The sequence below is a fragment of the Pongo abelii genome, chromosome 1 (assembly GCF_028885655.2).
Source record: "Pongo abelii isolate AG06213 chromosome 1, NHGRI_mPonAbe1-v2.0_pri, whole genome shotgun sequence".
Classification (NCBI taxonomy): Eukaryota; Metazoa; Chordata; class Mammalia; order Primates; family Hominidae; genus Pongo; species Pongo abelii.
In genome coordinates, this window is record NC_071985.2 from 180,688,271 (window position 1) to 180,705,142 (window position 16,872).

At 42.4% G+C, this 16,872-nt stretch overlaps 1 protein-coding gene across 21 annotated transcripts in view; it reads left to right on the forward strand.

The window, feature by feature from the left end:
- The first annotated feature begins 9,089 nt into the window (after positions 1-9,089).
- The window catches only part of TUT4 (terminal uridylyl transferase 4), a 129,551-nt gene continuing 121,768 nt past the window's right edge, over positions 9,090-16,872 (forward strand). For all 21 annotated transcript variants that reach the window (XM_009250301.4, XM_009250279.4, XM_002810819.6 and 18 more), the window contains exon 1: positions 9,090-9,226. The gene's annotated coding sequence lies outside the window, so the exon portion shown is untranslated. The remainder of the gene's footprint in view (positions 9,227-16,872) is intronic.

A 16,872-nucleotide genomic window follows, 5' to 3' on the forward strand; every position in this document is an offset into this window, starting at 1 on the left:
TTGAAGGACTACCTTTCCAGTTAAGCATAAGTGCTTAGCATGGTATTACTGGCCTCATGATCTTGCCCCGCTCATCTCCTCAGTACTATTTCCTATACCTTGCCCCTCCACCCCTAGATGCCAACTATCTGCAGGTTCCTGAACTGTGCCCTGCCCCTTTTCTCTTCTGTGTCTTGAATGCTGTTTCCTCTACCTGGCTAAGTCCACTCACCCTTCAAGACTCAAATGTCTTTTACTATCTTTTTTTTTTTTTTTTTTTTTTTTCTGAGACAGGGTCTCACTCTGTCACCCAGGCTGGAGTGCAGTGGTACCATCTTGGCTCACTGCAGCCTCTCCTTGCTGGGCTCAAACGATCCTCCCACCTCAGCCTCCTGAGTAGCTGGGACCACAGGCACATGCCACTATGTGCCTGGTTAATTTTTTGTATTTTTAGTAGAGATGGGGTTTCGCCATGTTGCCCAGGCTGGTCTCGAACTCCTGGACTCAAGTGATCTGCCTGCCTTGGCCTCCCAAAGTTCTGGGATTACAGGTATGAGCCATCGCACCCAGCCCCAAATTTTTGTTGATCATTCTTTCACTACTAAAGTTATTCTCTCCCCGGCAAAATCTATTATCTCTTATTTATATACTCATAATACTTTATACATATCCTTATTGTGGCAGTTATATTATTATCTGTTTACATTTCTGAGAGATCCTTGATGGGATAGAACTTTATAGCTCCAGAGCTCATCAGACTGCATAACATTTTCCTCTAATTTAAAAAATTGTGGTAAGGGCCAGGTGCAGTGGCTCATGCCTGTAATCCCAGCACTTTGGGAGGCTGAGGCCAGAGGACTGCTTGAGCCCAGAAGTTCAAGACCAACCTGGGCAATATAGTGAGACCTTGTCTCCTATCCAAAAAATTAAAAAATTGAGGTGAGAGGTTGGCTGGAGGCTGGGAGATCGAGGCTGCAATGTGCTGTGATTGTGCCTCTGTCTGGATGACACAGCAATACCCTGCCCCCAAAAAAAGTGGTAGAAATACACATAACATAAAATTTACTGTGTTGGCCGGGTGCAGTGGCTAATGCCTATAATCCAAGCACTTTGAGAGGCCGAGGTAGGTGGATCACCTGAGGTCAGGAGTTCAAGACCAGCCTGGCCAACATGGTGAAACCTCATCTCTGCTAAAAATACAAAATTAGCCGGGTGTGGTGTCACATGCCTGTAATCCCAGCTACTTAGGCAGGAGAATCGCTTGAACCCAGGAGGTGGAGGTTGCAGTGAGCTGAGATCACGCCACTGCACTCCAGCTTAGGCGACAAGAGTGTAACTCTGTCTCATAAAAAAAAAATTACTATATTAATCATTTTAAAGTGTACAGTTAAATGATGTCAAGTATATCCATATTGTTGTGCAACCATCACCATCATCCCTCTCCAGGATTTTTTAAATGATTTTTTTTTAGAGGCAGGGTCTTGCTCTGTCATACAGGCTGGAGGACAGTGGCACAATCAGAGCTTCCTACAGCCCCAACTCCTGGGCTCAGGGGATCCATGTGCCTCAGCCTCCTGAGTAGCTGGGGCTACAGGTGCACGCCAGCATGACTGGCTTATTTAAAAAAAATTTTTTTGTAGAGATGGGGTCTTACTATGTTGCCCAGACTGGTCTTGAACTCCTGGACTCTAGAGACCCACCTGCGTCAGCCTCCCAAAGTGCTGGGATTATAGGCATGAGCCACTGCACCCAGCCCACTTTCTTCATCTGATAAAACTGAAACTCTATGCCAATTAAATGATAACTCCCTAGTCTTCCCCTCCCCACAGCCTCTGGCAACTACCATCCTACTTTCTGTGTCTACGATTTTGACTACTCTAATCACCTCATAAAAGTGGAATCATACAGTATATGTCTTTTTGTGATTGGCTTATTTCACTTACTGTAACATCCCCAATGTTCATCCACGTTGTGGTATATTGCAGAATTTCCTTCCTTTTTAAAGCTGAATAACATTCCATTGTATGGATACACCACATTTTGTTTATCCATTCATACACCAATGGACACTTGGGATTGTTTCCACATTTTAGCTATTGGGAAAAATTCTCCTATGAACACGGATGTACACATATCTCTTTGAGACCATGCTTTCAATTATCTTGAGTACATACCCAGAAGTGAAACTGCTGGATCGCATGGTAAGTCTTTTTTTTTTTTTTTTGCCCAGGCTGGAGTGCAGTGGTGCAATCTCAGCTCACTGCATCCTCCCAGGTTCAAGTGATTCTCGTGCCCCAGCCTCCCAAGTAGCTGGGACTACAGTTGCGTGCCACACACCTGGCTAATTTTTGTATTATTAGTAGAGACAGGGTTTCACCATGTTGGCCAGGCTGGTCTCAAACTCCTGACCTCAAGTGATCTGCCTGCCTGTTTCATCCTCCCAAAACGCTGGGATTACAGGTGTGAGCCACCACACCCAGCTGGTAATTCTATTTTTAATTTTTAGAGGAACCACTATACTGTTTTCCACAGTGACTGTATCATTTTACATTTCCACCATGAGTGTACAAAGGTTCCAATTTCTCCACATTCATAACAACTCTTGTTATTTTCTGTATTTTGGTAGAGATGGGGTCTCCCTATCTTGCCCAGGCTGGTCTTCAACTTTTTGTTTTAATAGCCATCCTAATGGGTGTGAAGTGGGATCTCATTGTAGTTTTGACTTACGTTTCCTTTATGATTAGTGATGATATATCTTCTTTGGAGAAATATCTGTTCAAGTTATTTACACATTTTTCAATTGATTCAAATATTGGTTGCTGAGTTACAAACATTTTCTCCCATCCTGCGGGTTGCCTTTTTACTCTGTTGATCATATCTTTGCTTTTTCTTTACTTCTTTCCCTTCTCTCCCTTCCTGACTCTTGCTCTGTTGCCCAGTCTGATTCCTGGACTCAAGCCATCCTCTCACCTCAGCGTCTTGAGTACCGGTGACTACAGGTGTATGCCAGTGCCCCCAGTTCTGATAGTGTCTTTTGACAAACGTTTTACATTTTCATACAGTTTTTCTTTTGTTGCCTGTGCCTTTGGTGTCATATCCAAGAAATCATTGCCAAATCCAATGTTGTGAAGCTCTTGCTCTATGTTTTATTCTAAGAGTTTTATAGTTTTAGGTCTTATGATCCATTTGAGTTAATTTCTGTATATTGTCTAAGGTCAGGGCCCAAGTTCATTCTTTTGCATCTGGGTATTCCATTCTCCCAGCACCATTTACTGAAAAGACTGTCTCTTATCCATTGAATGGTCTTGGCATCCTTGCTGAAAATCATTTGACCATATATGTGAGGATTTATTTCCGGAGAGAGGGCATTACATTTATAGGGCACAAAGGTGCATCAGAGTGCAGACTGTTCTAATACATTAGAATTGGTCAGAGGGAGATTGTTTAGAAGGGAGTTGGATCTCATTTTTGTTTCAGAGAAAAAGGAGAGAGATTTGACTTCGAGGGAGGTGAATTAGCTGACTTAAAGGAAGTTCATGTCAGAATTACAGATATTTAGAGCCAGGTGTGGTGGCTTATGCCTGTAATCCCAGCACTTTGGGAGGCTGTGGCTGAAGGATCACTTGAGCCCAGGGGTTTGAGACCAGCCTGGGCAACATGGTGAGACCCCCCACCTCTACAAAAAAATAAAAAATTAGCCAGGCATGGTGGTGCGTGCCTGTAGTCCCAGTCACTCAGGGGGCTGAGGTAGGAGGATGGCTTGAGCCCAGGAGGTCAAGGGTGTAATAAACTGTGATCATCCCACTGCACTCCAGCTTGGGTGACAGAGTGAGACCCTGTCTCAAAAAAAATAAAAAAGAATTGGCCGGGTGGAGTGGCTTATACCTGTAAGCCCAGCACTTTGGGAGGCTGAGGTGGGCAGATCATCTAAGGTCAAGAGTTTGAGACCAGCCTGGCCAACATGGTGAAACCCTGTCTCTACTAAAAATACAAAAATTAGCTGGGCGTGGTGGCGTGCGCCTGTAGTCCCAGCTACTCGGGAGACTGAGGCAGGAGAACCACTTGAACCCGGGAGGCGGAGGTTGCAGTGAGCCGAGATCATGCCACTGCACTCCAGCCTAGGCAACAGAGCGAGATTCCGTCTCAAAAAAATAAAATAAAATAAAAAAGAATTATAGATTTTTAGACTCCTTTCCTGCCCTAGTTCATCTGGTTCATACCCTTTTCTTTCTTTTTACATTTAAGAATCAGGGTCTCACTCTGTCACCCAGCCTGGAGTGCAGAGGCACATTCATAACTCACTGAAGCCTCCACCCCCTGGGCTCAAGTGATTCTCCCAACTCAGTCTCTCAAGTAGCTAGGACTACAAACATGCACCACCATTCCTGGTTAAATTTTTAATTTAATTTAATTAATTTATTTTTTGAGACAGAGTCTCCCTCTGTCATCCAGGCTGGAGGGCAGTGCCATGATCTCGGACCACTGCAAACTCCACCTCCTGGGTTCAAGTGATTCTCCTGTCTCAGCCTCCCGAGTAGCTGGGACTACAGCCGTGTGCTATGCCCAGCTAACTTCTGTATTTTTTAGTAGAGATGGAACTTTAACCATGTTTGCCAGGCTGGTCTCGAACTCCTGATTGCCAAGTGATCCAACTGCTCTGGCCTCCCAAAGTGCTGTGATTACAGGTGTGAGCCATGGTGCCCAGCCAAATTTTATTTTTTTTAAGATGGGGTCTCACCGTGTTGCCCAGGCTGGTCTCAAGCTCCTGGCCTTGATCCTCTTGCCTCAGCCTCCCAAATTGCTGGGATTACAGGTGTGAGCCATCATGCCTGGCTCCCTCGTTTTTATGTATAAAGAAGGCTGATGTTATTCCTAAGGTCAGGATTACCAACAAATATGTATCACAGAAGGAAAAGTTCAGCTCTGTTGAGGAAGTACTTCTATTTCCTAGAATAGGCAGATTTGGTAAGGAATGAGCTCTCTATAGCTACGAATGTACAAACAGAAGTCAGATGAACACCTGCTGTATAAGGCAAGTCTGAACATCTCTCTCCTTGTTTACAGATGTTCCGTGATTGCCCATTAACTTCAGAATAAAAACTTGCTTTTTTAAAAATGATGCGGTCCTAGTCTAACTTTATAGCATCATCTTCTGCCATGTATATATGTTCTTGATATCTCTAACTTTAGAATGTCCTTTTAAATTCTAAAATCTTATTCACTTAAAAAAATGCCACCTTAAGAAAAACTGACTGTTTCTAACGTTTCAATGAAGTAAGCTACAGGGTGTGGCTGTAGTTTAAAATTCCACACATAGAATCCTCAGGACAGATGAAATGGAATCAACAGGTAGCAAGTACACACATGTGCTAGTGTGAGTCTAAGGGCACATGAAATCCAAATGGGGCACATGAGAAGAAACTAAATTTTAAGAAGAAAGGGAATTCATTTGTGTGGAACATTTACTATGAAATAGGCACTTTTACACATTTTCATCTCATTGACTTTTAAGAATGCAAACAGACAGAGAAGTAAATCCGTTACACTATCTTGAGGTGAGCACACACCTTAAGAGATTTGGTATTGTCATGATCTTTGCAAGAATCACAAAAATTTTAAACACTGACCATATCTTATGCTTTATAGACAACTTAGAGTGTCAACAAGCAAGTTCTGAGTGCTTTCTATATGTGTCAGGATTATGCTGGGTGCTGAAAATACAAAGGTAAAAGAGACTTGGTTAGGACCACATCATGGGGGTGATGCACTGTTTTTCACCAGAGATCATTATCACCCAGGGCCTATAGTCTCTCTCCTTGGAGAAATCAAGTACACAGGAAAAAAAAATGGGGCTCAGAGAAACAGCTTAGCAGGTCTGATTGTATTTATCTCTGCTTACAAGTGATCAGTGATTCCCCAATAACTACAATATAAAGCCTGCTTTTTTTTCCAATGGCATACAGGGCCCTTTATGATCAAACAGCAAAACTTGGTTTGAACAGACTTAGGCACCTTTCTTTTTTCTTGAAATGGAGTCCTGTTCTGTCACCCAGGCTGGAGTGCAGAGGCATCTTGGCTCACTGCAACCTCTGCCTCCCGGGTTCAAGCGATTCTCCTGCCTCAACCTCCCGAGTTGAGTAGCTGGGATTACAGGCACCCACCACCATGCCTAGCTAATTTTTGTATTTTTAATAGAGATGGGGTTTCACCATGTTGGCCAGGCTGATCTTGAACTCCTGACCTCAAGTGATCTGCCCACCTCGGCCTCCCAAAGTGCTGGGACTAGGCACCTTTCTTGTTATAATTTTACTTACCAAGTCACCTTTTCATTCAATATTATTAGTTTTTTACTAAGTTTTCTTATTCACCTAGGAAGACAACAGAATATGAATATTGATCCACTGAGTAATTATATTCCTCATGAGATACAATGAAATAAGATTTTTACTGCAAGTTATTTTCACCTGGGTTTGGATGAAACTAAGTTTTCAGAACTTCCAGACTGGAGGCTTAACCACAATCATGAGATTTCCCTTGAAAGTGTAAGTCCTCAGAGTATTTTTACATAGAAACCAGACATTTACCATTTTATATCTCAAAAACCTGTGGTTCAATGGAAAGAATACACGGCTGGTATTCTAGTCCAGCCTGTGACTTACTGTATGACTCTGGGCATGAATTAAACCTTATACTCCTTAAATTTCCTTATTCTTTGTGTCAGAACCATACTTCCTCTAGCTGTGATGATAAACAAAATTATAGCTGCCAAAATTTTCAATTCGACAACTATGTAGGTATCAGAAGGAATACCTTGTAAGTATCTGTGCTGAAGTGTACAATCTATTGGGGTTACGGAATTCAGAGAATAGAGGGATCACATTCAGTGGAGTGCAAAGGAGGGATGGTAATCAGGAAGATTTAATAAAGAAGGTAGAGGTTGAGCTGGGTCTTGGGGAATAAGCAAGGTAGTAGAAGAGAGTTATCTGGAGGGGATAAGGGCAGAGAGGCACTGAAATTTTCAGGCTGGTCCCAGTTTTCTTTTCCAGACTCATTATCTTCTGCACACTCCAGACTCAATGCTGTCCTCTGAATCACAGACATCTGTCTGGCACACAGCAGACAAATCTTCAAGGTCCAGCTTCTAGTTCTTCCACTGAAGTCTCACCAAAGTGCAATTTATCACACTCTCCTCTGGATTTGCCCAGCCCTTTGTTAGTAAGACCTGTTGCTTTTATTGTAGCTCACCTGCTTACTCAATGGTGAACTTTCTGGAGACAGGAATCAATGATTTGTCTTTGTTTCCCTAGGCACCTAACAACGCTTTGCTCTTAAGTAATTAGGAAAATGTTTACTCAATTGAACTTGTTCAAAGGACACTGATATCACTGAATTGAAGGGCATGTCGGTATCTTCTTAGTGTCTCTATAGGCTTTAGGCTTTCAGCCTGGTGAAGTAGGGATTTTTTCTTTGTTTCCAGGCTAGTCAAGCGAAGCAGGGATACGGATTAAGAATTTGCAGATGAGGAAATTCAAGAGGGTACATTTGCTCAAAGGCATCATGTTGATAAACGCCAAAACCAGGTAGGGCTCTTTTGACTTGAAATCCAGTCCTCTATCCATTATACCTGGGCCTTGTAGCATCAGCTAGATTGGGGTAAAATGCACTAACTCTGAACCCTAGTTTTTTCATCCGTAAATGGGAGCAACAGTACGTACCTCACAGGGCTATCGTGAAGTGGAGCGTCCCTCTGTAACCTCTAACCAGTCTCAGCCTGAGTCACATTATAAGAAAATTTATAAGGCACTATCTTGTAAATACTTAAGATTTAACATCTTCCCTTCACCTCTACGTCCACTCTTTTCATACCTTTTCCCTGCCTAGCATGTGTCAAACTCGAAGGACCGGGCACGGAGCACAGAGGCTGTGTGCTTTGTCCAGCTTTGAGGTCAGAGGCTGGCTAAATAATCTCTGAGGCTGGGGTCTTAAAAAAAAACAACAAAAAACAAAACTAACAAAACCTTAAGTCCGTTCTGCCCCTGACTTTAAATAATTATGTAGAGGAATGTAATACGTTAAAAGCAAGGGGATGAGGGGGCCCATTGATGGTAGTTGGTTTTATGCCCGCCTGCAGCTAAAGAAATGATTTCTAAAACCTCTTTTGGGGGTGGGAGATGGAGTGCTCCAGAGATTTCTCTTTGAGCTCCTTCATTCCTGAACTGATTGCCTTTTCAAAGGAAAAAAGGTCCAGCTGCGGTGGGCTGGAGGCCGTGGTGAGTGGGTGGGGGTCGACCCTGGCGGCTTCCTCTGTCCCGCTCCCTGCCGTTGCTCCGAAGCCCGCTCGGGCTTCCGAGGGTCCGCCGAGGCTCGGGCCGGGCCCAGTCCGAGTGCCAGGCCAGAGGGTACCCATTCCAGGCCGGCCTTCCTCCCCAGGGGGAGCAGCCTTGGGAGCGAGGCGCCGAGTCGGCTCTCGGGCTCGGCTTCCAGCTCGGGGGCCTCGGCAGAGACCAGGAACCAGACTGGGGCAGCACTGCGGTGCCCGCCACCCCCACCCACTCCGGCAAGCGGGCGAATCAGCGCGGCTCCCCCGCGGCGCCCAGGCGGGCTGCGGGACCTCGCGACCTCAGCTCGGTGGCCCCGCCCCTGCCCGCGAGCCCCGGGTGGCTCCCTCCTCTCCTCTGCCAGCGGCCCGCCCCCTCCTCGCGAGCTAACGAGTGTCTCTCGCGCGCTCTCTTCCCTCCGCGTGGGTGTGAGTGCGCGATCCTCCTACCTCGGCCTTCTCCCCATTGTTTCTTCGCGGCCACCACGAGACCCCTCCCCCCAGTGCTGTTTCCCCCTCCCCCGCCCCGGTGTAAACGGTGCCTGTGGGGCCCCCCGAACGAAGGGAGGGGGCACCCCTGAACCCTTTCCTCTGCGCGTAGCTCCTCCTCTCCCGGGCCGGGACCCCATTACAGGCTCTGTCCTCTCCCCTCCCCCTCTCCCCCGGCTACCGCTCTCCCTCGCCCCCTCCCCTCAGCGGGTCCTCCTCTTTCTCTCCCTCTCCCTGTCCCTCCTCCTCCCCCTCCCCATCCCTTCCCCCCCACAATGCAGTTCGCGGCGCGGCGGACATGGCGGTGGAGTCCTGAGCTCGTCGTGTCCCGGCCTCCAGCGGCGGCAGCGGCGACGGCGGCGGCAGCAGGAGGCGGAGGGAGAGCGGGAGCCACTGAGATGAGGAGGCGTCGCGCGCGCCTGTAGCTCGCGGGCCTCGCAGGTACGAGGTTCCGGTCGCGGGGCAGCGCCGGGTACCGAGGGGGTGTGCTCGGGAAGGCCGGGCGGCCCCCGATTCGCCCTCCCCAGGTGCCGCGCTTCGCAGGTGTCGGGGGCCTGGCCTGAGAGCGTCTCAGCCGCCCCCTTGGGGCCTGACACTTCTTTCTTTCCTGGAACGGGCTTCGGGTGTCCCAGGGGAAGGCTGAGATAAGGGAGGTAGGGACGGCGGCCTGGGCGGCCTGAGGAGGGCATTGGGGCGCTTTGGGGACGAACTCCACACTGTGGCGGGGGCTCCCGGTCCGGGACCGAAACCTGTTGTAGACCAGCGGGGCGGATTTTGAGTTAACGGGATTGGTTTGAACATTTCTCTTGGGTCCAGTTAGGATTCCCTGTCATGTGTACCTTTTTCTTTCACCCTTGCTTCGACATAGGTGACTACATAATGTATATAAATGTATACACTCATATAATACATACTGAATGTTTCCCCGGGCTCGTCTTTGTAGGGAGAAGGCAGAGGTGTCTGTGTGGATTTTGTTTCTTTCTCGCCCGCCTTCTCTCTCCCCCGCCCCCCAGTCGAAAGGTGGTGCGGTTTTGACGTGGGTAACTGAGATTCGTATTTGTAAACAGATAGCGCTCTCCTAGTGTGTTGCACACCTCTGCGAAGGGTTTCAGACTCCTGTTGGTATCTGAATTGCGAAAGAATGAGATGTTTAGACCAGAAAGAAGCACATCAGCGGGATTTCTAGTCGTACTTGAATGGGATGAATTACTGTTGTATTAACGTTGATTACACATTTTCTTTTCAGAAGATTACGAAGTCTTAGATGAATTTTGCGTGAGATCTTAGATTCCGTATATCTGCTTCTTCATTTTGATAGAAGTAGTGCCTTACACATTTGACCTGCCCTATCGTGATCTTAAATTGTGTCCAGAAATGCAATTCGAATTGTGTATTGTTGGCATGCAAAGTTTAGTAATTAGCTCGAGTGGATCAGATTACCTTTTATTTCCAAAGATTTTTTCCCTCCAGTCTTACAGCAGCGAAATGTTTGTAGCACTTGATGAAACAGAACATATCCTGTTTCTGTTTTTAAAGTAATGAGAACTGTTAGCTAATAAAATTGGATAATCCCAGCCGGATATGATAATTTAGAGAGAATGCCACACAGAGGTGTTGAATTGTGGGATGGTTTAAAAAGAAAAGCCGACTTTGTGTGTGTGTGTGTGTGTGTGTGTGTGTGTGTGTGTGTGCGTGCGCGCGCGCGCTGAAATTTTCTTTAGGCTCAGAACTCATGTATGTCACTACACTGCATCGTAGTACTGATTAGTCACAACTTGTAAAATGATGAAATATTGATTCTCTTAAAAAGCTGTGCTTAAGATAACTCATTAGTGTCTAGTGTGCTATGTTGCTTTTATAAACAAATTTTTAAAGAGTGCTTCTTAGAAACCATATACTTTGGGGAAGATAAGAATTTTAAGTCGTTTTATGCTTTAAAAATATTTATATTTAATATAAACAAAAGAAACTTACTTTTAAAACTCTTAGGTAAATTTTCCTGCTGCTTGCAGTTTTTCACTTGGCTAGTATGGAAAATGAAAAATGAAGTTTTCTTAAAATAATTCCGAAATGGAAGTGAAAGTTAATGACATTTGATGTTTTAAATCCAGCAAACATTTAAATACGGAAAAGAAATTTAAAGTATTTTCATTGTCATAGGCCAAGTTGTTAGTACAGATAAATTAACAAATATTGTCGTGCATATAAGTTCAATTTTATGAATTCTAAGTGACACCTAAAATTGCATTTATTTTTAGTCGCTGGAGCTAGAACAGTACAGTGTCTACATTTTAATTTTAGACCTTTTAGAATCAAAATGTATAATTGTAAATTTCTCTGATTAACAAAGAACTGTTTAAAGAGAATTTTTATTAGCTCTCAGCAGATTCATTTTAGAGTAAGTAATTAGAATTGTTTTTTTATCTCAAAGTTAACCTTGACATAAAAATAAGTACCATTAATTATGTTGTGTTCTCTACAGAATGTCAAATCAGGATCTGTTGGTCAAGAAAGGTGTTTGAATTTATTCACTGTAGAAAGTTTCTAGTTTCAGAGAAACAAAATAACCAACACTTACCTGTAGGGCCTGGCCAGGTGGCTCACGCCTGTAATCTCAGCACTTTGGGAAGTGGAGGCGAGAGGATTGCTTGAGCGTAGGAGTTTGATATCAGTCTGGGCAGCATAGTGAGACTTTGTCACTGCCAAAAAATAAAACAAATTAGCTGGGCGTGGTGGTGTGCGTCTGTAGTCCCAGAAGCTGAAGTGGGAGGTTTGCCTGAGCCCAGAGTTCAAGGTTGCAGTGAGGCACAATTGCGCCACTGTACTCCAGCCTGGGCGACAGAGTAAGACCCTGTCTTAAAAAAAAAAAAAAAAGCAATACTTCCCTGTTAATGTTGATGCCAGAACATTTTGTTTGACAAAACAGAACTCAATGAGTTGATGAGTTGTGTTCCTTTTTCAAATAAATTGCAAATACTTGAATTGATTAAAAAATGTTAAATTCAGTTAAAGCCACTGCTGTAGGATAGAAATATGTTCTAAAAAAGAACAATTCTAGAAAGACCTAAAAAAGACAAAGGAAAGGGACACCATGGTTTAAAACAGGATGTGTAGACTTTTTCTTATTAATCTTAGAGCAATTAGAGTTGTTTACATGGTACTAACTGAATTGTTTTAATTCTAGAATCCTAAATAATTACATAATTTGGGGGAAATATTTAAAAACCATCATTTCTGCAGAGTATTTTTCTTTCCTTTTTTAAATGTTTATTTTATTATGTACAGACTGTATTCAAATAAACCACACACTCTGAAAAAGCAGGTTCCGACTTTTCCTCCAGAGTATTTCTTACAGACCCAAAGAGAAGAAAGGGTATATAAATGCAAAGATTAATGTTAGGATTTTTCCCCCTTAAGTGAGAGATTTGTGTGGTGTCTTATGTTCAAATTATTTTTATGTCAAATCATCTCTTTGGATATCTATAATTATGAGTTGAGGGAGAGAGAAGGGAACCAAAATTTTTTAGAGTGCCTGTTTTGTTCCAGGCACTGTGCTAGACACTGTTTATGCATTTTTTTTTCATTTGTTCAGTGTAACAACCCTTTGAAACCTGTTTATAGGCGAGGAATCTTTGACTCACAGAGGTTAGTGATTTGTTGAAGATCATATAATTAGATTTCAAAGCAGATCTCTCTTCCTAGTATAATGTATATGTGATGTTGCTTTTCAGGTGTATTATTTTCTCAATTATTTAGAATGGGAAACTGCCTAAGGTTGTTCATTCATTCATTCATTTAAACATTCATTTCATCAAACATTTGCATTTGTATCAGTCTACATATAATACAGTAAATTACAACACACTAGATTGTGGGAGTTGAGAGGGAAGAAACTAGCTCTTGAAGGGTGGGTGAGTAGGAGTTTGCTAGGTGGAGAGGAAGATGGCCTGGAGGTTGGAGGTCATTCCAGACCTAGGGAATAACATGCAAAGATGATAAATTGTAATGAGCCTTGGGGAGTGAGGGAGAGTGAGAAATTCAGTGTGGTAGGAATTGATATGGATAGAATGGTGAGATAAATGATTGGAAGTAGCAAATTGTGAGGGACCATTTATGTTGTATTAAGGTGTTTGAATTTTTATCTTGTGAGATCACCAAGTGAGATAGTGGTTGAGCTGTCATTAGAACTATGTTTTCTGACTCCTAGTTTTGTATTTCTTTCTCCTTGGCTTCGTTGCTAACAGAGTTTGCCCGTTTTTAGTGGATAGGCAAGCCTTCTTTTCCATACCACTCTTCTCTCCTCTCCCTGTATTCTAGACTTTTATCTTGAGGATTCTGTGATCCAAATCTTACTGTCCAAGAACTTTTAATTTTTTGGAAAAGTCTTTTGAGATGAAAACACCTCTGGGGGAAATCACCTTGTTATACAACTTAGGAAGTTTTTTCACTTGTTGGCTTGGATTAGTTGACTATTTTCTAGTTTAGCTCTAGAAAACAATAGCTAAGGCATTGAAGAGCATGGGCTGGAAGAAGGGAGATGCTATTCATGCAAGTTTGATGTTCACCACTATAGATGGGCAAAGTCCTAATCTTTACATAAGGCATCTTGTACTTTTAAAAAGAAATAGGTATGTTTGTTAACCACACAACAATCTGATTGCTTTAAGTGGGTATTTGATTTACAATGATAATAGATAACATTGCATAGTTACTGCGAGCTAATTTCTTTCTCAAGATCTTTGAAGTGTTAACTTAGTCTTCAAAACAACCCTTTTTATATTATCCTCATTTACAGATGGGGAAAGTCCATGTAGAAGGGTTGAGTACCTTGGACAATATCTCATAGCTAGTTTGCTGCAGTCAGGATTTGAACTCAAAGTGTCTGAGTCTAGAGTCACAGCTCTTTGCCACCATACTGTGTTGTACCTTCAAGCTTAGGGTGTCAAAATTTTGTGTTCAGAGAGTGTTAAATTCTGTAGTCACATAGGTTGTCAAAAATATTTTGCAAGTATGCAAAGTATGAATTATAAAGAATAACTAAACCTGATTGTATTTTGTCAGTGTGTAGTTTAATAATATAATTATTAAATTAAATATTTAACTAACACTATAGTTTAAATAATTTAATTGACCAGTCATTAAGTGTTCATTAAGTGCTAGTCATGTGCTGAGTATTAGTTTAGGCCAGTGGTATTCAAACTATGTTTGGGGACCTTTTGGAGAGGGGTGTCTCTGAGTCAAACTGTTTTCATGGTAATATTAAGACACAATTTGACTTTTCCCTTATTCTCTGGTCTGGAGTGACATGTGAAGACTTTATTGCTTTGATGGCTAATGTAATGTGTAATAGTGTATTTTTTCCCCTTTTTTCTTTGAGATATAATTTACAATACCATAAAATTCACACTTTTAAAAGATACAATTCAGTGGCTTTTAGTATATTTATTAGGTTGTGTAACCATCACTATTTAATTTTGGAATGTTTTTATCCCGTAATGAAACCCAGTTCCCATTAACAATCACTCCCCATTCCTTCCTCCTCCAAGCCTTTGGCAGGCACTAAGCTATGTCTCTAGAAATTATGGACATTACATATACAAGGAATTATATAGTATGTGGCTTTTTGTGCCTGGCTTCTTTCACTGAACTTAATGTTTTCAAGGTTGGCCATAGTGTAGCATGTTTTAGCTTTTTTCTGGCTGAATAGTATTACCTTCTATGGAGATACCACGTTTTGTTTAACCATTCATCATTTGATGGACATTTGGGTTATTTCTACTTTTTGCCCATAAGGAATAGTGCTGCTGTGAACATCGTTAAAAGTTTTTGTGTGGATGTACATTTTCATTTCTCTTCGGTATATATCCAGATTGTAATTGCTGGGTGTTTTGATAAACTTATGATTAACTTTATGAGGAACTGCCAAACTGTTTTCCAAAGTTGTACCATTTTACATACTCAGTGGCAATGTATGGAAGGTTCCAATTTCTCTACATCCTCACTGTCATCTAGTGGGTGACACTGCACCCACTATCTCACTACCTCATTGTGGGTTTGATTTGCATTTCCCTAATGATTAATAAGATGTTGAGCATCTCTTCATGTGCCTATTGTGCATTTGTCTATCTCCTTTGGAAAGATACCTATTCAAATCCTTTACCCATTTTTAAAAATTGTTGAGTTTTAAGAACTCAATATATTCTGGATACTAGATGCCCCCACTTTTTTTTTTTTTGAGACAGTCTTGCTCTATCACCAAGGCTGAAGTGCAGTGGCGTGAACACGGCTCACTGCAGCCTCTGCCTTCTGGCCTCTACCTCCCGGGCCTCAAGCGATCCTCCTGCCTTAGCCTCTTGAGTAGCTAGGACTACAGGTGCATGCCACCATGCCCAGCTAATTTTTTTGATTGATTTATTTATTTTTGTAGAGACAGGGTCTCATTATGTTGTCTAGGCTGGTCTCAAACTCCTGGCCTCAAATGATCCTCCTTCCTCAGCCTCCCAAAGTGCCAGGATTACAGGTGTGAGCCATCTTGCCCCGCCTAGACCCTTTTTAGATATATTATTTACAAAAATGCTGTCTGATTTTGTGGAGTGTCTATTCACCTTAAAAAAGATTCTAAAAATTGTGATAAAATGTACATAACAAAATTAACCATTTAACCTTGTTTCCAACTTTTAAAAATTGCAGTAAAATATACATAACACAACATATCATCTTAATGATTTTTAAGTGTATCATTCAGTGGTATTAAATACATTCATAATGTTGTGCAGCCATCATCACCATCCATCCCTATAACCCTTTTCATCTTATAAAACTGAAACTCTATACCCATTAAATGATAATTTCCCGTTCCCTTCTTCTCTCACCCCTGACAACCACTATTCTGTCTTTACGATTTTGACTACTCTAAATACCTCATATAAATTGAATCATACAGTATTTGTCTTGTGGCTTATTTCACTTAGCATAGTGTCCTCAAGGTTCATTCATGTGGCATATTGCAGAATTTCCTTCTTTTTTAAGGCTGAATAACATTCCATTGTATGGATATACCACATTTTGCTTATCCCTTTGTCTGTGAGTAGACACTTGGGTTATTTCCATGTTTTAGCTATTGTGAATGATGCTGCTGTGAACATGAGTGTACAGTATCTCTTAGCCTGCTTTCAGTTTTTTTGGTATATACCCAGAAGTGAAATTATTGGATCATATGGTAATTTTATTCTTCTTCTTCTATTTATTTATTTATGAGACAAGATCTGGCTCTGTCTCCCAAGCTGGAGTGCAGTGGCATGGTCTTGGCTCACTGCAACCTCTGCCTCCTGGGATCAAGCCATCCTCCCACCTCAGCCTCTTGAGTAGCTGGGACTGTGGGCACTTGCGACCACACCTCGCTAATTTTTTTTTTTTTTTGTATTTTTGTAGAGATGCAGTTTCACCATATTGCTCAGGCTGGTCTCAAACTCCTGAGCTCAAGTGATCTGCCTGCCTCGGCCTCCCAAACTGCTGGGATTACAGGCATGAGCCATCGCGCCTGGCCTATTATTATTATTATTTTTGACACCTTAGCATCATTGAGTATATTTTTAATTTTTTGAGGAACTGCTATATTGTTTTCCATAGCGGCTGTACCATTTTACGTTCCTACCAACAGTGCACAAAGGTTCTAATATTTCCACAGCCTTGCCAACACTTGCTATTTTCTATTTATTTAATAGTAGTCCTATCCTGTGGGTTGTGAGTTGGTATCTCATTGGAGTTTTGATTTGCATTTCCCTAATGATTAGTGATATTCAGCATCTTTTCACATGCTTGTGGCCATCTGTATCTCTTCTTTGGAGAAATGTCTATGCCAGCCCTTTGCCCATTTTCGAATCAGGTTGTTTTTTGTTCATTTTTTGGAGTTGCTATATATTCTGGATATTAGTCCCTTATCAGATACATGATTTATAAATATTTTCTTCCATTTTGTTCTGTGGGGTTACCTTTTTTTTTTTTGAGACACAGTCTTACTCTCTGTCACCCAGACTATAGAGCAATGGTGCAATCTTGGCTCACCACAACCTCCAGCTCCCAGGCTC